Here is a 21,908-nt window from a genome sequence, read left to right on the forward strand (position 1 = left end):
ATACAGTAATCACAGGTGTTGAACTGGGAAAGCTAGCTAAAATAGTGGGTGAAACAACACTCTATCTCTCCATCTCCCTCTACCTGGCCTAAAGTAGCCAGCAGACAGCGACGGAGAGAGAGAGAAAGAAAGCGAAAGAGGACAAAATTGAAAACGAGAGAACCACAGGTAGCAGAGACACAAACCTGCATAAAGTTAATCAGTCTGGCCTGCTCCCTATCACCTTGTTCCCTTGCTCAGTCCCTCCTCCACTTATCTGTCCTTCTCTTGTCTACCTGTAATCTAGTGTCTAGTCCCACAAAGTGCTCCCGTCTCTGCCTAGATGGACAGCCTGACATCTCTGGGTCTACCCTAACAGGACGGGATGATGGGGAGAAGAGAGACTAACCTACCCAAAGACAGGTGTGTGTGCAGGGAGGGAATTTCCTGTATTCACATTAAATCCATGGCTGGGATTTCAACAAGCTCTCATTGTCTCAAACATCAAATTTCATGGCTGTTCCAAACGTGTTCCAAACGTGCAAGTTTAAGTTTAGGCATCAACTCCAAATTCTTAAGGTTAGGTATTAACTCTGAATAGTGAAGCTAAGGGTTAAGGTTAGGTATTAACTCTGAATAGTGAAGGTAAGGGTTAAGGTTAGGTATTAACTCTGCATGGTTAAGGTAAGGGCTACGGTTAGGTATTAACTCTGAATGGGTAAGGTAAGGGTTAAGATTATGTATTAACTCTGAATGGTTAAGCTAAGGGTTAAGGTTAGGTATTAACTCTGCATGGATAAGGTAAGGGTTAAGGTTAGGTATTAACTCTGAATGGTTAAGGTAAGGGTTAAGATTATGTATTAACTCTGAATGGTTAAGCTAAGGGTTAAGGTTAGGTATTAACTCTGAATGGTGAAGGTAAGGGTTAAGGTTAGGTATTAACTCTGAATGGTTAAGGTAAGGGTTAAGGTTAGGTATTAACTCTGAATGGTGAAGGTAAGGGTTAAGGTTAGGTATTAACTCTGAAAAGTGCAGGTAAGGGTTAAGGTTAGGTATTAACTCTGCATGGTTAAGGTAAGGGTTAAGGTTAGGTATTAACTCTGCATGGTTAAGGTAAGGGCTACGGTTAGGTATTAACTCTGAATGGATAAGGTAAGGGTTGAGGTTAGCTATTAACTCTGAATGGTTAAGGTAAGGGCTACGGTTAGGTATTAACTCTGAATGGATAAGGTAAGGGTTAAGATTATGTATTAACTCTGAATGGTTAAGGTAAGGGTTAAGATTATGTATTAACTCTGAATGGTTAAGGTAAGGGTTAAGGTTAGGTATTAACTCTGAATGGTTAAGCTAAGTGTTAAGGTTAGGTATTAACTCTGCATGGTTAAGGTAAAGGTTAAGATTATGTATTAACTCTGAATGGTTAAGGTAAGGGTTAAGATTATGTATTAACTCTGAATGGTTAAGGTAAGGGTTAAGGTTAGGTATTAACTCTGCATGGTTAAGGGAAGGGTTAAGGTTAGGTATTAACTCTGCATGGTTAAGGTAAGGGTTAAGGTTAGGTATTAACTCTGAATGGTTAAGGTAAGGGTTAAGGTTAGGTATTAACTCTGAATGGTTAAGGTAAGGGTTAAGGTTAGCTATTAACTCTGAATGCTTAAGGTAAGGGTTAAGGTTAGGAATTAACTCTGAATGGTTAAGGTAATGGTTAAGGTTAGGTATTAACTCTGAATGGTTAAGGTAAGGGTTAAGGTTAGGTATTAACTCTGAATGGTTAAGGTAAGGGTTAAGGTTAAGTATTAACTCTGCATGGTTAAGGTAAGGGTTAAGGTTAGGTATTAACTCTGAATGGTTAAGGTAAGGGTTAAGGTTAGGTATTAACTCTGAATGGTTAAGGCCAGGGTTAAGGTTAGGTATTAACTCTGAATGGTTAAGGTAAGGGTTAAGGTTAGGTATTAACTCTGCATGGTTAAGGTAAGGGTTAAGGTTAGGTATTAACTCTGAATGGTTAAGGTCAGGGTTAAGGTTAGGTATTAACTCTGCATGGTTAAGTTAAGGGTTAAGGTTAGGTATTAACTCTGCATGGTTAAGGTCAGGGTTAAGGTTTAGGATAGACTGAAAACCTTTTTTTTATGTCGCTAGATTTCGAACATGCAACCTTTGGAATCAGATGCAGATGTCACGCCCGCCCACCATCCCTGTCCACAACGCCCTGGCAAAACCAAAGCATATTTCAAGGTAACAGCTTGAAACTCACTGTTGGCCCTAGTGGCCGGTTGCCTCGTCCTCTTCCGACATCCTCAGACATGGATGGAACACTGACTTATATCATGGATGACCTGCCTGGTGAACTACAGTATGACATTAAATCCATGGTGGAAAAGGTATCCAATTGTCATACTTGAGTAAAAGTAAAGATATTTTAATAGAAAATTACTCAAGTAAAAGTGAGTCACCCAGTAAAATACTACCTGAGTAAAAGTTTTTTAAGTATTTGGTTTTAAATATATTAAGTAAGGTATCAAAAGTAATTGTAATTGCTAAAATATACTTAAGTATCCAAAGTAAAAGTATAAATATTTTCAAATTCCTTATATTAAGCAAACCAGACGGATAGTCAGGGACACACTCCAACACTTAGAAACCATTTACAAACAAAGTACTTGTGTTTAGTGAGCTCCCATATCAGAGGCAGTAGGGATGACCAGGGATGTTCTCTTCACAAGTGTGTGAATTGAACCATTTTCTCTCCTGCTAAGCATTCAAAATGTAATGACTACTTTTGGGTATCAGGGAAAATGTATGGAGTAAAAACGTACATTATTTTATTCAGGAATGTAGTGAAGTAAAAGTAAAAGTTGTCAAAAATATAAATAGTGAAGTACAGATACCCAAAAAAATCCTTAAGTAGAACTTTAAAGTGCTTTTCACCACTGCATGAAATCCATGGCTATGAAGTACTGTGTTCTCCCAGTGGTTAGAGACTAAACATGCTTCATGTGTGTGTGTGTGTGTGTGTGTGTGTGTGTGTGTGTGTGTGTGTGTGTGTGTGTGTGTGTGTGTGTGTGTGTGTGTGTGTGTGTGTGTGTGTGTGTGTGTGTGTGTGTGGGTGGGTGGGTGCTCGTGAGTGCGTGTGGGTGTGTGCGTGAGTGTGTTCCATGCCAGTGGGATAAAGAAAGAGTTTTGCCGGCTGAGGTTTGATGTGCTGTTTGTCTCGGCGAGCCTCGGAGCGTTTGCGAGTTTTGTCTGTGTGTCTGAATTTGTGTGTGTTTCCCCAGGATCTAACTGTGTTTCCTGTGCCAAAGGGAAGCCATGGGGTGTGTGTGTGTGTGTGTGTGTGTGTGTGTGTGTGTGTGTGTGTGTGTGTGTGTGTGTGTGTGTGTGTGTGTGTGTGTGTGTGTGTGTGTGTGTGTGTGTGTGTGTGTGTGTTGTGTGTGTGTGTGTGTGTGTGTGTGTGTGTGTGTGTGTGCGTTGGGAGAATGGAATACTGCTCCCAGGACATTTAATCTACAGGGAATTTCACGCTAGTTACGGCTTGTCATCAACCGACTCAAACCCTTCCTCTGTGTCCCCTCATCCCCTGGCTAGTGTGGGAATATGTGTGGTGTCACAATCTACCAGCTCTCACAGTCTCACGTCAGAATTAAACGTTCATCCATGTTTCTCAAACGTCAAATTTTGATGTTGTTACAAACATCAAATGTAAGGTCAAGATTAGGCATTAATTCTGAATGGTTAAGGTAAGGTTAAGGGTTACGGTTTGGGATAGGCTTAAAAGAACAACATCAAAAACAACGTTTTATCGCTGGATTTAAACTTGCAACCTTCGGAATCAGAGGCAAATACTTACACCCATCCATCCCTGTCCACAACACCCTGGCAAAACCAAAACCTACTTCCACCCATCCACCATCCCTGTCCACAACACCCTGGCAAAACCAAAACCTACTTACACCCATCCACCATCCCTGTCCACAACACCCTGGCAAAACCAAAACCTACTTCCACCCATCCACCATCCCTGTCCACAACACCCTGGCAAAACCAAAACCTACTTACGCCCATCAAACCATCCCTGTCCACAACACCCTGGCAAAACCAAAACCTACTTACGCCCATCCACCATCCCTGTCCACAACACCCTGGCAAAGCCAAAACCTACTTACACCCATCCACCATCCCTGTCCACAACACCCTGGCAAAACCAAAACCTACTTACACCATCCACCATCCCTGTCCACAACACCCTGGCAAAACCAAAACCTACTTACACCCATCCACCATCCCTGTCCACAACACCCTGGCAAAACCAAAACCTACTTACACCCATCCACCATCCCTGTCCACAACACCCTGGCAAAACCAAAATCTACTTGAAAGTAACAGTGCTCACTGTTGCACCTAGTGGCCGGTTTCCACTGCATTTTTTAAATGTTTTTAATTAACCTTTATTTAACTAGGGAAGTCAGTTAAGAACAAATTCTTATTTACAATGTCGGCCAACCCACCTCGGCCAAACCCTTCCCTAACCCGCGTGGACGCTGGGCCAATTGTGCACTGCCCTATGGGACTCCCGATCACGGCCGGTTGTGACACAGCCTGGAAACTAACCAGGGTCTGTAGTGACGCCTCTAGCACTGCAATACAGTGCCTTAGGCCGCTATGAAACTCGGGAGTATCTCCTGGTATCCTCAAACACAAAATAACACCTCATGTGGGTTTCTGAATCCATTTTGAAAGTAGATATATGGTCTTAATTTTTTTTAAGTAGGCAAGTCAGTTAAGAACATATCCTTATTTTCAATGACGGCCTAGGAACAGAACGACAGAATTGTACCTTGTCAGCTCGGAGGTTTGAACTTGCAACCTTCTGGTTACTAGTCCAATGCTCTAACCACTAGGCTACACTGACACACCACAAATACTAATGTGTATAGAGAGTTTGATTGTCAAGGATCTCTAAAGTGTGTTTTGTGTCTGCATACTGTATATGCACGTGCATTCATTTAGTGTCACTATATTCAAGTGAGGGTGTGTTTACTGTATGTGCATCCATGAGACAATGTGTTGGCCTGAATGTTTTTGTGAGTGAGAGTGTGTGAGGAGTAATTTGAACTTTCTGACAGGGACTTCCTTAAGTCTGTGAGCTCCTTTTAATTTCAGTGAACTAACACACCCACTTCAGATGCTGACGTTTCTCCACGTTTCTCCACGTTTCTCCAAATGTCAAATTTCGGCGTTTCTCCAAACGTTACATTTCGCCATGTTTTGGACAGCCTGGGTTGCTCCTCCTGCTGCAGCTTCACCCCCAGGCTGCACCGCTGGTGTCGCCGACGCCTCATGGCTGGTTAAGTTGAGGCATTCATTCTGAATAAGTTTAGAGTTAAGGTTTGGGATCGGGTTAAAACAGAAACATAACAAATATGTGCCCATCACCAGGTTAGAGCACGTGATCCTTGGAACCGGAGCTCGCTGCTAACGCCCATCTGCCACCCCCATCCTCAATGCCCTAATAAAACCCAAGTCTACTTGATGGTAATAGCTGTCACGCCCTGGTTGAAGTATATTGTGTTTGTCTGCATTTATTTTGGTCAGGCCAGGGTGTGACATGGGTTTATTGTGGTGTGTTTTGTCTTGGGGGTGTCTAGCATAGTCTATGGCTGCCTGAGGCGATTCTCAATCAGAGGCAGGTGATTATCGTTGTCTCTGATTGGGAACCATATTTAGGCAGCCATATTCTTTGAGTGTTTCGTGGGTGATTGTTCCTGTCTCTGTGTTTGTTGTCACCAGATAGGCTGTATAGGTTTTCACGTTCCGTTTGTTGTTTTTGTATTGTTCGTGTTTTTTCGTCGTCATTAACATGTATCAAAAATACCACGCTGCATTTTGGTCCGCTTCTCCTTCACCAGACGAGAACCGTTACAATAGCGCTCCCCATTGCCTCTAGTGGCCGGTTTTCAAGGCATCTCCATACGTCCTGGGTACCTGGACGGACGTTGGATTTCGAAGTGTATCTTGAGCGACCTGGCTGCACATACATATAGACACACACACACACTAATCCAACCCCTATGGTTAAGAAGGTCTATGGGATCTGACACACAATCATGTGCATTTAGTTATCTGGCCACAGCTGCTGCTACCATTACTGCTACTTCCTATACACCCATTGTGTGTGTGTGTGTGTGTGTGTGTGTGTGTGTGTGTGTGTGTGTGTGTGTGTGTGTGTGTGTGTGTGTGTGTGTGTGTGTGTGTGTGTGTGTGTGTGTGTGTGTGTGTGTGTGTGTGTGTGTGTGCATCTAAGTCACTGTCTCAACAGCGAGATATATATTTTACACCGGCCCCTTTCCTCAGAAGTCAGACCTTTATGGATCCAATGTGACCCAGGTTGTGTTCATGCTTGATTGTGTGTGCTTGGTGTGTGTGTGTGTGACCCAGGTTGTCTTCTAATGGAAATCACAGGCCTATAAACCGATGACGTAGTTACACCCCAAAAACTCTCCAACTTTAAACACTGAACAAAGGAGGGTGAAAGAGAGAAATATTATTTTATGTCAGCCATCAAAGCAGCCAGTATTTAAGCAGAAAGCCCACAAAACAAAGAAACCATTTGTTCAAATAGAATACTATGGCCTCTAAGATGACTCTGAAGGTTTCAAATGTGAGTCTTAATATTTCGACAAGCTGTTCAATCAGTTGTTTTTTGAGGACATTGCAAATGGCAGGCTGTCTCCCAAACACACGATTGCTTGTTTTACGTGACCCACTTTTACTCTGTGAGTGTGCGTGCGTGCTTGCATGTGTGTTTGCACGTGTGTCCATGCGTGTATGTGTTTGTGCACGTTGGTGTGTGTGTTTGTGTGTGTGTGTGTCTGCGCTCAGATGATTGTAAATGTAATCTTAGACACATGTTACCTCTGCTGATGTTCCTCAGATTGATGTCAGTTAGCATTAGCATATCTCTGGCTCTGTGGAGGAACAGGGGTGTTCTTTAGAGAGACACACACACACTAACACACACAGAAGGGTAAACCGTGCTGGGCTACCCTTCAGACGAGACAAGAGGCTTCAGAATGTGATGGGCAGGATTACCACACGATCTCTCTATACATGGAACCTGCTGCTTCTTCTTGTATAACGTCTTTGGCCAAAGTGATCAGATTATTCAGGACTAATAGACAAGACTACCTGAAAGGTTTTATTGGATTATATTCTAGAATGAGAGGTGTTATCTAGTGCTAATAGGAGACAGACTTCACAGTGTAGCTATCTATGGAATGTAATCACTCTTAGAACAAATGGTTACAAAAGGGTTCTTCAGCTGTCCCTATGGGAGCACCTTTTTTGGTTCAGGGTAGAACACTTTTTGGTTCCAGGAAGAACCCTTTAGGGTTCCATGTAGAACCCTCTGCAGAAATAGTTCGACATGGAAATTAAAAAGGTTCTACCTGGAACCAAAAAGGTTCTACCTGGACCCCAAAAGGGTTCTTCAAAGAGTACTTCTATGGGGACAGCCGAAGAACTCTTTATGGTTCTAGATATAATATTTTTTTCCAAGAGTGTAGGTAATTAACCTATGTGAGTATCTAATTACCTGTAGTTAAGCAGTACTTACAACTTCAGCTTTGATTTAGCTTTAATCTTGATGTATTTTCTTGGTACGCAGAACTAACAACCGTTCTCCTTATACGACATAGCTACCATACCAAATAAGCTATATTATGCTATTTATTTGTGCAAAATGTATAGTTATAGTTGTACATGTACTTCAGACATGCTCTTAAGCCATTACTGTAAATACACCATAACCAGAGTATCCTGCTGAAGTACATCATTTTACATTAATACTCTACCTGAGAACACATGCACTGAATTCACATAGTGTAAGACAGCAGAAGTAATACTTTTCTCCATATCTCTGGAAAAATGCATAGGGATGCAGAACACTTCACTCAAACAATAGGGAGATTATTTTCTCTTTCTCTCTCTCCTTCTTTCTCTCTCCTTCTTTCTCTCTCCTTTCTCTCTCCTTCTCCACACCTCCTTGCTGCTGCATCCCTTCATCTTGCCCAGTGAAGTGAGAGAATGAGTGAAATAGAGAGAGACAGGGGGGAGAGAAGGATAGAGGGAGAGGGATGGATAGAGGGAGAGAGGAGGAGAGGAGGATAGAGGGAGAGAGGGATGATAGAGGGAGAGAGGAGGAGAGAATGGTAGAGGGAGAGGGATGGATAGAGGGAGAGAGGAGGAGAGAAGGGTAGAGGGAGAGGGATGGATAGAGGGAGAGAGGAGGAGAGAAGGACAGAGGGAGGGGGATGGATAGAGGGAGAGAGGAGGAGAGAAGGGTAGGGGAGAGGGATGGATAGAGGGAGAGAGGAGGAGAGAAGGGTAGGGGGAGAGAGGGATGGATAGAGGGAGAGAGAAAAGAGAGAATGAGAATATATATGCTGTGGCCAGTGTTGTGAGACTAAGCAGGTTGCTGTCAGTCTAAAGATGACTGTAATAAAAGTGACCAAGAAGATGGATCAGGTGATTTTGGCTTTCTAATCAGTCATCTGTGAAGAACACACACACACGCTCACACTCACACACACACACCGCTGTAGCCAGGATTCAGCAGTGCGCTGACACCTTCTGATTGATGGCAGAGTGGGATAAAAAAGGGCTATTAACTGTCCTCCTATTAAACTGGGGGGAATGTTGAAATGGTCCCTCTCTTCCCCTCTCTCTCTTTCTTTCCCTCCTTCTTGGTCCTGATGTCGGTATAGCCAGTGTTCAGGTGAGCTGCTGTAGCTACAGTACCTTTCGTTATGTTGAGAATACAAGATGGAGTCTGAGTCTATCTGAATTCTAATCAGGGAGGCCAGAGGCCTAATCAGACAACACCATCATATTAGCAATATGTATAATATGTTCACTATTTACAATGAACCTGTGTCTTATTAATGAGCTGTAAACTAAGCTAAAAATATGACACAAGCCAAAATGAGTTATCACTGCAGCAGACAATAGAACACATCACATCTTATCTAATTTGGTCTTTGACATACCTAAAAAATAGTGCCTCCCCTCCCTCTCTCTTAAACTCACACACAACACACACACACACACACATGCTTACCTTGAATAATAACCCCACCAACAACTGTCAGCCCACCGTTCTGCCCCCGTCCCCCCAAAACCCCAGCATATTCAAGCAAAGCGCGTCCCTTACCTTGTGCATGGCCAACCCTCCATACTCTCCACGATTCTGCCCAGGGGTGTGTATCAGCGCCTCAGAGAGGAAACGAGGGAGAGAGGGAAAGCAGAGAGAGAAAAGAGAGAGGGATATAGTGGAGAGGTTGAGAGAAGGAGAGAGGGAGGGAGGGAGGGAGAGGGAAAGAAGAGGCCATGGTTTACTCTTCTATTCAAGGAAACCGTCATTGGTTCAGGGCCACAGTGCGCTGTTTGTTGACGAGTTGAACCATAAACTGTGGTGTTGGGGCTTTCCCTCGGCCTCTGCATGAGACCTCATCGTAGCTCTTGTATGTACCATACCTTTTGTAAGCATTGGACAGGTTTAAGTCTCCATAGTATTAATAGTTTCTGGTGAAATATACATTTTATTTGGCTCTCTATAAAACCTTTTACATTCTTTGCTACCTTTCCCTGTGATCATGTCATTCCCTTTTATGTGACGTTGTGTATTTTTGTGCATTTTTGGAAAATTCCTAAAATAGAACTAAATTCAAATGAATTTGAATATAATAATAAGCATAATCATAACAATACTCATAATCATAACAATACTCATCATCATCATAATATGAATAGAACATATTTCATAGGTGCAGGCACATGCAGAGGCATGTAGACCCATCCGTGTTGTCTGTGTGCCATGTGTCATAATCCAGCCCCTCGCTAGGATGTTCTGAAAGGATTTATCCTTCTCGTCTCAGATGACTGATTGTGAAAATGCATGTATTTTTAGGCACCTTTTTCTCTGTGAGTACATGTAGAATTGAGGTCAGAACACACACGCAAACACATACACCCAGAGTACGACACATAGCCTTCATAACGGATCAGCCAGTGAATTCCCCAGGCCAAATGATTGTGACATGTTGTTTGGAGGAAGTGCATTTAATTGAAGGGAGGGGTGCTGTTGGATGGTTCTTATGAAACTGGCCAAAATGTCACCTTTTCACAATTTGTACGCAAAAAAAACATACCAGCGTAAACTCCTGAGAAGTTCCTCAATGGTGTATTCAACATGTCAGGTATGGCATCTGAATAAGAGTTTATTCAAGAAGAACAATGTTGAAAATACAATTACAATACAATAACACCGGGTCTATCGAGCTCTCTCTCTTTCTCATCCTCTCTGTATTATAATGATAAAGACCTTCCATTGACATTCCTTCTAGACTTCTCTCTATCCTGTAGCAGGACATAGATAATCAATTAATAGACAGACTTAGCTTTACAACACTCATAGGGCCCCCATGTGATGTATCCTCTCGAATATGTAGAGTCCTTCCGTGCTGTCAGTCAGGCCTTAGTCTATAGCTAGCATATGTGTATTAGTCCATATGGACTCGGGTATAAGATATCCTCTCACAGCATTGACTATCAGTTATCATTATCTGGTAGACCTTGGCTCTCGATTAATCCTCACTCAAAATGATTCACTTAATAGTCTTATGTGATTATTATGATCTGATTATTATTTGATGATGGCCCTATTATTACTGTCGGCTCATGGCCTCAGTGTAATTATGGAAAACTGAAATAAGGTGATTTTTCTTATTCATAGCATCAACTGTTGGTCAATGGCTAGAGAACAATCATATTGCTGGTATTAAAAAAAATAGTATAGCTAAATGTACATTTGATCACGCAGCATAAAACGTTGATTATTGGTAGTTGACTGTCATGCTTATCAAAATAATTGTTGGTAATTTTTTGTTGACCATTAGGCTGTCATGTATGAATATAGTTTGATGATATGTAGCTTATAAACCTAACCTACGAGGTCATTGAATTGCTTCTAATTTGAGCCTCACTTCAAGAATTTCCAATTGTCTAATAGGCATCAACTGAGTCTGTGCATTTGCGTTGGTCGCTTGGCTTGGCTTGGTTGACTTGACTGTGATTTGGTCCGTTTCTAGCTTTGATGCCTCGAGTTTCCTAGCTGTCAAACTGTTGCCATGGAATTGACTTCTCGCCTTTGCGGTGCTGACCAATAGTAACCGGGTTATTTACCGCGCGAGGACGGCCCATTGAGCACCAGAAGAGGGGTACAGGCTAACCTCAAGAGAGGGGTAGGGGAGATCTGAGGACCATCTTTAGAGTGGACAGCGGCAGTCCAGCAAATTGACATGTTCTGGCTCGCGTTGTCATGGAGAGTTTTAGAATAAGATTTTTTTAAGAGAAAGCCCATGCTTTGGCTTTTTTTAATTCATAAAAGATTTGCAGAATGTAATTAGTTTAAAATATATATTTAATGAATAGTCTGAATCTCAGGTGTTGTTGTTTGTGTGATTTAAGTGAATACATTAATGATTTGCTTAATTCATTATTATTATTACGATATTATCGTAATCATTATTTTGTTTTATTTGTATTTCTTTTTTTATTGTTAATATTAATTATTTACATAATGAATTCGATAAATATTCAAGTTCATTTCCAAAATGCAGATGTAATTATTCTTATTTGATTCACTCTGGACGAGTGATCACATTTCAGAGACAGCATGTCACGTCTAAATAATCCTAGTGAATTCCGTATCAGATGTGTATCGGTGGAGAAGATACAACCTCTATTGTTCTCCTTCACAATAGCCAGTAGCCTCTCTCTCTCTCTCTCTCTCTCTCTCTCTCTCTCTCTCTCTGTCTCTCCCTCTCTCTCGCGCGCTTTCTCTCTCTCTGTGGGTGTGTATGTCAGAAGACAGGGACAAAGAGTGCAGGTGCGTCTCCCAGATGAATTTTTTTCTTATTATCACCTTCATTTTCTGTAAAATACACGGGACTTGTGAATTATTGTGCTATCGGTTATAAGTGGTTTTGATAAGGTTTGTGTCTGGTATGTGGAGGTATATGGGAGAGGCCCTTTTTGAGTCCATAGATAGATTTATAGGAGAAGGACACTCCTGCGCGCGTGTCTATTAAACAACAATGAATAGCTCGCGCATGGCGAGGACCACGGGCCAAGTGGGAGGGGGCACAAGGGCGAGGGAGATTGAATGGAAGTGGGGATGGAGGGGGAGACAGAGGTGTGTGCGTGGGGGGGAGGGGGCGTGCGTGTGTGTGTGTGTGTGTGTGTGTGTGTGTGTGTGTGTGTGTGTGTGTGTGTGTGTGTGTGTGTGTGTGTGTGTGTGTGTGTGTGTGTGTGTGTGTGTGTGTGTGTGTGTGTGTGGTGGAGGCGAGGTGACCAAGTGTATGAGTGTACAGTTTAGTGTAGATTTCCTCACCAGATCGACCCGTTCGCGCGTCGCTGTTCTGCAAGTCACTTTTCACCAAGCACCCCTTTTAAAACCGGGAACACCGTGCACGTTGCTCGCGCGTCTGGACCCATTAAAGACTTTACAATCTCTTCCATTGATTTCCTCTTATCAAATAAAGAGAATGGCACCGCGTGCGTGGCCACCCCCTCCATACACCTCCTTAACCCCTCTCGCGCACCCCTCCCCAAGTCCGGAGAAGCAAGCAGCTGTGATTCCATGTAAATTTAACATGATTGACATCTCGTGATTCTAACTCCCCTCTCTTCTCTCCCTAAAATCATATCGCATATTATTAATCGACAGCTTATGCAATAAACGAGCGTGTTGGGTTGTTTTCTTCTCAGCTGGTAACGATGCCACCAAGCTATGAAGTGAATACATAGCTCCTAATTTGATTTAGCATTTTTGATTAATGCCTGATGAAAGACCGTCTAGAACCGGTTGATTATTGTGATGTGACGCTGAAATGTGATATTGGCTGGAATTGCTAGTTGACCCTTTAAATGTATCCGTAATACATGTTGTCGCTTTGATTACGCACTAGTCTAATTGTTGTCATCAGGGTTTGTTCTATAATTTCCCATCTTGAATTAGGCTACTCTGAGTAGCCACAACATTGATATAAACTTTGTTTTTAATCCCTATAGCTCTCTTTTTGTATTTTCTCTTTCCCATCTATTTTTTCCTCTACTTTCAAGAGAGCGGAAGAGTGGGCTCATATCGGCCTCATGTTGCGTATGGATTTTCGTTTATATAATCGATCGAAATGTCCCAATACATTGATTCTGGGCTCAGTGTTTTACAAACAAGCGTTTATGGGTCTCGATTTTATGTTGGGAATGATTCCAGTGTGACACGAGCCACAGATATGCCGGAAGTTCTTCACAGGTGATCTAAATACAAACAAATAAACATATGTTGTTTTGCTGTGAAATATAAAAACAGAAGGGGACAAATAAAATAAAATAAATAGGACATATAATAGGTACAAAAGCATTGTCCACCTCTACTGCAGATTAAATACTAGTGGAAAAACACAAAGCAGTTCCTTCCTCTGAAATTCTCCTTGAATTATATGCCATCACTGTGTGATTGCGGAATATTAAATTAAAGTTGGATAAATCCGCGTGGAGGGGAGGCTGCGTCCAATGCGCAACTCATTTCCTCTATTCTGTAGTGGCATCACTTCGCTCCCCTCTTTTCAATGACAATGTGCCAAATCTAGGCATTTTCAAAACAGATTCCATATGCTATAAGCGGATCGCTACTGAGCGTAAGAGAAAGAAGAAAAGCGGAATGCTATTTTACCAAAGGTACATGTACTTTCTATTTATCTTCTGGTGCTGCGTGAGTTTGTGCTTTTGGGAATTTAAAGGAAGTTTGAAACAGATTGTGCTTTTATGGATGCGAGTTGTCTGGTTTAGGGTTTATGTCATTAAAACGTCGAGAAGGTTTAGGTTGGGTTTCTGTGGGGAAAAAGTTCATTTGTGGCGGATTTCTACATTTTTCTGTGTTTGAATGGAAGGAGACAACATTTGAGATTTCTCTGTGGAGTTATGTATGTGCATAATGGGTATTGTAAATTATGGGACTTTTATTTGTTTCTCTCGGCAAACGTGTTTTGCAAGTGAAACCATATGAAAGAAGTTGCATATTATTTCCATTTTGAATTAATTAATTTGCATCGTAAGCCTTTGTTTTATTCAAATTCATTGTGCCACGCAATATTCAAATATGAAATTTACTACATGATTTCTGATGGGCCTGTGTAATTAATTTCTGACCATTTTGATGCACATGATTTTACCATAAATGCCATTATTTTTTGGCGATATTTTTCCATTGATAGTTATGGATTTTTATAAAATAAAACTTTATTTGTAATAAATATTACCCTCTTGTTTCCGTTGCTTACAAAAGATGCATGTGTGCTGTTCCTTCCTCTGACTGTTGTGAGATGTGTCTGGCACTTTGCTGTGAATGTAGACTGTTCTGGGTCTGGCTCTCTGTGTAGGGAGATGAGCCATTGTGTTGGGTAGAGGGTTTTCCAGTGGGTCTGTGTGTTTTGAGGAGAGGGTCAAACGGACCCCAGAGGGCGCCGGCGCTTTGGACTGAAACCATCTGATTTGAGACCAGGGAGAACCCCCAACCAACCTGCCTCCTAGTCCCTTATGGCAGGACAGTCCCAGTACCGCTACCGGGGGCTAAACATGTCTCAAAGTAGTGGAACTCAATTACCCAGAGAGAAAGATTCAGGAATTTGATCATATAAAACAAAACAATTGTCATATTGTTGTAATAACCACTCACAAAAAGCAATGCAGAAGTAGTTCTATTTTTCTTCTTCTTTGTTCGAAAATTAAACACATGAAAATGGTCATTCTGATAAAAGCTCAATTGGTATAAGGTCCTTTTATCATTTAACCTGAGGACACACACACATACACACTGACTTTACAGATAACAATCTGTTATTAATTGGGGATGCAGCGATATGGCAATGGGGCGAAATATTAGTTAAGTCAGTCTTTTGTCAAGCAGCCCCCGGAGAAAGAGCATCGTATGCGGGGAGAGTGAGAGGGAGGCGACCCGGGGATTTAAAAATGCATGAGGCTAAGATAAGCAGTATCAGTCCCTTAAATCCGTTTTACTTTCTCATTTCCCCCGTGAAAATAAATGAAAAGACAAGCGAAAGTATGCAATATGGACAAGTCCCTCGCAGTCGCCTAAGAGCTATGGCTACTAAAAGTGTAATAGTCCAGTCTGGCCTCCAGCCAGGGTCTACTCTATATCCCCCCCAAAAAAGCGACCACTTGAAAAACAAAATCAATCAATAGTTACAAAGTCCTCCATCCATGCGAAATAAAACCGTCAACGGTGAAGATTCAAAACAACCTTTAGTCCATTGCACCAGGTTTTGCAAGTTAGGCTACTATAGCCTAAATATTATCTGAGAACAGAAATGCTCCGTCCGTTGCTTCTTGCTCCATGCTGTTTGTCCAACCAGGCAGCGGCTTGTCTGGCTTCTCCTACCGCTGAGTGAGTCGCCTCTCAAGGGAGAAGAGCTTGGAATCCCTGGAGGACGCCAGAGCCACAGCCTCGGATCAGCGTAAAAAAGGGACGCCTCGGTTGAACACCTTTAACCCGGGTCACAGCTCCCAGTAGTCCGGGTTCCAACAGCCCTGGGTCGGGCTTGGTTCGGGCTGGGTCCGGGTGGGTCCTATTCAGTTGTAGGCTACTACAGTAGGAAGTAGCTGACTGCCAACAGCCTTATCGTACGATCCCAAGCCCCGGCTCAGTCAATTCACCCCCTTCGATTTTTTTCATGAAGGAGAACCGATCTCCTGATTCCTTTCACGATTAACACCGTGTAAGGTCTCTCTCGATAGCGACTATTAAGAGACAGAAAAGGTTAAATAAAAATAGTTAGGTTGGATGGGAATAGAGTAATGGGCCTACTACGGAAGTACGCAACCTATGAATACATACATGTATTTATTTGAATGGTTTGTTTGATCTAATGGTTCTAACATTATCTGAAGAGCTCCGCTTGGTTCTGCTAGGCCCAATGTCATCTTATGTGGACTGGGAGTTTGTAAGATGTTGATGACTGTGATGCACATGTAGGCTATTTTTATTTTCTATAGGTATTGCATGTATAGGCCATGTTCTCCACTCATCACGAGAGATGTGTTTTACCATCATCACAAACACATTATACACATTTTCAACCCATATCTTCTGAAGGCTGGTTCTTTGTTTGTAATGTAGGCGCATGCATTAGTCTACTATTTAACATACAAACATACTGGTGTGTATATATATATTTATATAGATGTTCGTGACATCCATTGACGCGTATCTGCGTTCTTCTTCAGCCTCTATAATAAGTAAAATACATGCTACAGTATTAAACCTTTTACATAATCTTTAGAAACACTGATGGAAGAAAGTAATTTAGTTTGACGTATAATCTTAATTAATTGATTTTGCATCAAATTATGAGGTTGGGATCTAATTGATATTAAAATAAATATCACACTTTCGGTTAAGGCCGTTGTTTTCCTCCTCTGTATATTGTATATAGGCCTAAAGCATGTTGTCTTTTGCTTTTCATAGCCAGACATATCCTTTATTGTTTTGTCATAGTTTTACATCTATGTAATAAACATGTCGATGTTGTGTTCAATATATTGACAACATACCCTTGTTTACATATGATGTTCCATCAGTTTAAAAATGTACAACACAGTTAAACAGAGTAAATGATTATCTATCTGTAACAAGCGTCTACTGAAGCCCTTCAATTTGTGCATCGCTCATGATTAAATGTAGGTTATTTAATCCACTAGATCAAATATGATCCTATTTTTTCATTCAAATCAGGACACCAAAATAAGCAAGCACATGCCTATATTTGGAATATACATTGACATTCTGAAAGCTTTATCATAGTGTCATATTCTATATGAACCTTGCAATGTGTAGGGTGGAATACAGCAGGCTATTATTCTTCATCTGCGGACCTTTATTTAAAAAAACATGACTTCTCTGTAATTCTACCCTATTTGGTTAAGAGGAAATGGCTCTTTATTGTTCTGCGTGTCCTTGGACCGGGCGGTAAAACGTAAAGATTTCCCCCTGTTAAGATCACTTTGGTCTATCTGACGCGTTCCGTCCTACGGGCTTTGCTTAAGACAGGGGCTCAGCCCGTCATTTGCAATGTGGAGACTGTTGATCAGGTCGCTAATTACACCTCTCTCCCTCTCTCTCTTTCTCTCTTTCCCTCCCTCCCTCTCTCATTCGCCCTCTCTCTTCCATTCCCAGAGTGCATATCGGGAATAGACACACAAAGACATGCGCACTCAACTTAATCAGCCATTTTTTTAAACAGGGCTAAAACGATAATAATTAGCAGAATAAAGACATATCGGATTTTCATTTCCCTTCCGCTGTTTCTCTACCCCTCCACAACCGAAATTGCGAGGCTGCAGTCGACACATCTTTCACCGATCGGACCCAAAGGATAGCTTTCACACCGCCTGTCATTTGTATATTTTTTCCAATAAAGTTGGGAGGATTATCAATTTTTCCCGTTTTTCAATTTTTGTGTTATCATATTTCGCAACCATTGGATGTGACTGTTTTCAAACCAAAAGCAAGAGGCTTAGGTGAGCGAACTGCGGGGCGAAGAAAGTAAGTTTTTTTTCTATAACTTTTATTGAGTAGGCTAGTTGGTGTTAAATTTAGGTCAAGTATCGATTATCTTTCTTAGTGGATCCCGCAGAATAGCGCTCCGCGCATAACAGCTGTTTTCGTGCGGTATGTTTTCGTGAGAGGCTTTGCCTTGGAAAACATCGCCTATCGAGGTGTTTGTGGAAGTCCTGCTTTGGTTTTACTAGCGAAGAACTGTCAGGGGGCAGACAAACGCCTTTACGTGAGTATCAGTGCTACCTCCGCCAAATCTGCGCTCAAAGTTTACTAGGGTTTGTCTGATTTTGATTGTATTCCATACGGTCTGTCCAATACACCGTCAAACACATCGTTACACGACATCACGTATTTCCCCGGTGTGGCATGGTTAATTACGGCGCTAGACTAAACGTCGCGAGGTCCGATCTCTCGTGGTCTTCTAGGCTACTTGACTTTTTTTCTCCCTGTTTTCCGTGAAAGTGTTCAGTTTGGTTCCAGTGCTGGACCACTTATAAAAGCTGGAACTGACTGGCAGTTAGGCTACATTGTATCCATTCATATATTTTCTGACAATGTCGAGCTCTTCCTCACGTTATTGTTACATGTAACACCCACCGTGCATTCTTAAGTAACACGAAGAGCAACACGATTTCCACGTTATCCTATATATTGTTTAGAAAGATCCATGAAATTTATTTTTAGACGATAATATGCATATCAATGTATAACGGTCCTATAAATTCGTTGTTACCTGATGCGTCTAAAGGAGTAGACATACACGGAGGCGTGGGTGGCTGTGTCGCCGAGAGAGGAGACCAGTCGTTTGGCTACTGATAGCACGCAGGTCCCCTGGAGCCAAAAACTCACGGTTCTTATTTCTCTTTGACAAAATATTAAAACAAGCACTGGGAAAAAGAGCATAAGAGGCCCAAACTCTTGAATATAGGTTCTATTTTTGCTTTACTCCTGTCCTCTTGCCGAACCGTAAGATCCATTTTCTCTCCATTCGCTTTGGTGGGGTCATATTTTTTCTCCACATAATGAATTGTCCTTCCATTGCCAGTGATGAGATTTTACCCCAGACTTCGGTGGTGAGTTGTCGATGCATGGTGATTGTTTAGTGTAACTTGGGGAAGAGAGGAGAGTCGAGGAGAGGGGCTGTGGTGTTTTTTTTTTGCATGGTGGCTGGTTTGAGGTAGAATGTTGGCTGGGATTGGGACACGACAATGATAGGGACATCGATCGCTTGCACTGAGAGAGCAGAAAAAACACGGTGACACGAGAGGCAGTCTCAAACTCCGGTAGGCTATGCTACACTGTGTATGAGTGTGTATGTTTGCGCTCTCTGCTTGCTGTTTCACCGCACATCAGCAGTATGAAATTCGACTGGATTTAAACTACGGCGTTCTCTTATTCGGCATATTAGGACGATTTTTAAATGTATCTGTTTTTGCTTTGATTTAGGGAAAAATAATATGAGCTATTTTCTGATATTTATAGTTCTTTAGATAACTTTGGAAATAAATCCATCCAAATATTCTATTTTATGGAAATACGAGATTTTCCATGGATTGTTGGGCTAAAGCAACAATGAGGACTGCAGAAATTATTTACACCATAGAACAATTTAGAATATAATTATTTGGATAAAGTATTAAATGAAATTATAATAATAATACATATTATTAATATTAAACTGCTACAGTGGATTGGGACTAAGATTAACATATTTTAGGGATATTTCCAACGAATGGCATTTAAAAATAAATATTGCCTCAAAGATTCTGAGAATTAAACTTGATATATTTGATACCTTTAAACATTTGTCTGAATACTGGTGATTTGGGAGCAATGGGTTCAATGCTAAGCTATATAACGACGAGGGCAGTGTGGTGTAGTTAATTTCATGTCTGCAACTAATGTTGTATTTCTGATCAACTATGGTAACACTCCATTTAATCTGTTAAAAAACCCACATTATGGGAAATAGAAAAATATAATTGCAGTTTCATCACTATTAATGATGTAATTGTCTCACAGAACATTGGCTACATCCTCCCTTCATCTCTCTCAGTCCCATTCTTAAGGCAACGAAGAAGATGTTCAGTTTGTTTGGGGGACTGGGCATTTTTTATTTTCTTTTTTTCTGTGATTATAAAGATTATAAAGATTATAATTATTATATTAACAGTATAAGTGTGTGTGTGTGTTTGTGTGTGTGTGTGAAGCACATTAGCCTGGGTATAAAGCATGCATTGATAGGAGATTCAGGATGTGTTGGTGCTATACTGCCAGGTTGGGAGGACAATGGAAGAGAAAGAGAAACATCTTTTTCATTATTAAAAAGCTGTACTTCTGACTTCCTCGAGATACTTACAGTAGGAAAAGGTAAAGTCAGAGGCAGGTTATAACAGCGCATTAAGGTTATTAGTACTGTATAATAGCATGTTTATTAGTGTGTATAAAACATACAAGACAAGATACCTTCCTGGTTGTTCTGCTCATGGTGTAAAGTTTCACTGTAGTCAACACACACAACATAGCTTTTTATTCTTCCTTTTATGATACATCATATTTCTCAGTAAGACACACATTTCACCATTACAGCCATGATCGAGGTGCTACCAGAGAGAAAGGGAGCAGAGGGAGGAAGAAGGGATAAGAGAAGAGCTGGGCAGAGAGAGAGAGAGAAAGAGAGGTGAAACCCTCCTATAACTCTTCTGTGCAGACATATCCAGCAGGAAGATTGGCTCCAGCCTCTCTTAGAGGTTGACAATGTGTCATTTCCACCCAGCCTCATCGCCCTCTGTCTATCTGATATTAATGTGCAAATCAATATTTCAGGGATTAAATTTCCCTCCTTCATTTTTTATGGTTTCTACCTCAATAAGTCTCTCTTCTAATAGAGGGAGGTCGGATGATTTAAAATCCTATGCTGCAGAGAGAGAGAGGAAGAGGGAGAGAGCCTTGCAACAAGCCTATCTTCCTGCATTTTAATGTGCTCTTCTGTAGATCCCTATAGGCCGTAGTAGGGAGGACAGTATCGCTGCTTAAAGTCCACCAACAAGACTAAAGGTAGAAAGGGAATAAATATGAGTCCAGTTGAACACTTAAGACTGGCTGGTAATCGGAGTAGTAGGTATCACTAAAGAGACACACACACACACACACACACACACACACACACACACACACACACACACACACACACACACACACACACACACACACACACACACACACACACACACACACACACACACACACACACACACACACACACACACACACACACACACACTTAGATTATTTCCAAATCCCCATTACTGAATGCCACGGTTGGGTGAACAGAATATCTTTGTACACACCAGACAGCCAAATAGGATTCTCTTTTATTCATTTTTTGTCCTTTTGCAAATATAAAAATTCACGGAAGGAATTGAATGTATCTGAGAGGAATTGTAAATGTGTTTTTTGATATGTGGTGTGTGTGTGATGAATAGAGGTACATTAAATGGGCTAGCAGCAGTAGCCTGTATAATTATACAGGCAGAGATTCATTACCATAGTCATACGCATGTCATTTCACGTCAACAGAATGGACTGTGACTCCTCTGGTCTTGCAGACCTTCATTAAGAGACAGTACACCCAGGACTGTCTGTCTTGCTGTCTCTCTCTCTGTCTGACATAGGTGTGTGTGTGTGTGTGTGTGTGTGTGTGTGTGTGTGTGTGTGTGTGTGTGTGTGTGTGTGTGTGTGTGTGTGTGTGTGTGTGTGTGTGTGTGTGTGTGTGTGTGTGTGTGTGTGTTTGTGTGTGCGTGTGCGTGTGTGTGTGCACTTATTTAATCTTCCTTCCTCTACCATCTGGTGAGTGTGTGTCACACAGCTGTGTGGTTTTCATACGTGCAAGGGATATTTTTCTAAACGTTGTTCATGTAAGACCAGCCTAGATCGAGAGATGGAGAGGGATAGATAGAGAGAGGGACAGATAGATAGAGAGGGTGACAGATAGATAGAGAGAGGGACAGATAGATAGAGAGAGGGACAGATAGATAGAGAGAGGGGCAGATAGATAGAGAGAGGGGCAGATATATAGAGAGAGGGACAGATAGATAGAGAGAGGGACAGATAGATAGAGAGGGGACAGATAGATAGAGAGAGGGACATATAGATAGAGAGAGGGACAGATAGATAGATAGAGAGAGGGACAGATAAAGAGAGGGAGGGACAGAGGAGTAAGAAAGAGACAGAGGGA

At 41.6% G+C, this 21,908-nt stretch overlaps 1 protein-coding gene across 1 annotated transcript in view; it reads left to right on the forward strand.

The window, feature by feature from the left end:
• Positions 1-17,302: 17,302 nt before the first annotated feature.
• The window catches only part of zfhx4 (zinc finger homeobox 4), a 130,631-nt gene continuing 126,025 nt past the window's right edge, over positions 17,303-21,908 (forward strand). Inside the window, 1 exon segment of the mRNA XM_064949289.1 lies at positions 17,303-17,656. The gene's annotated coding sequence lies outside the window, so the exon portion shown is untranslated.

The sequence above is a fragment of the Oncorhynchus masou genome, chromosome 30 (assembly GCF_036934945.1).
Source record: "Oncorhynchus masou masou isolate Uvic2021 chromosome 30, UVic_Omas_1.1, whole genome shotgun sequence".
NCBI classification, from domain to species: Eukaryota; Metazoa; Chordata; class Actinopteri; order Salmoniformes; family Salmonidae; genus Oncorhynchus; species Oncorhynchus masou.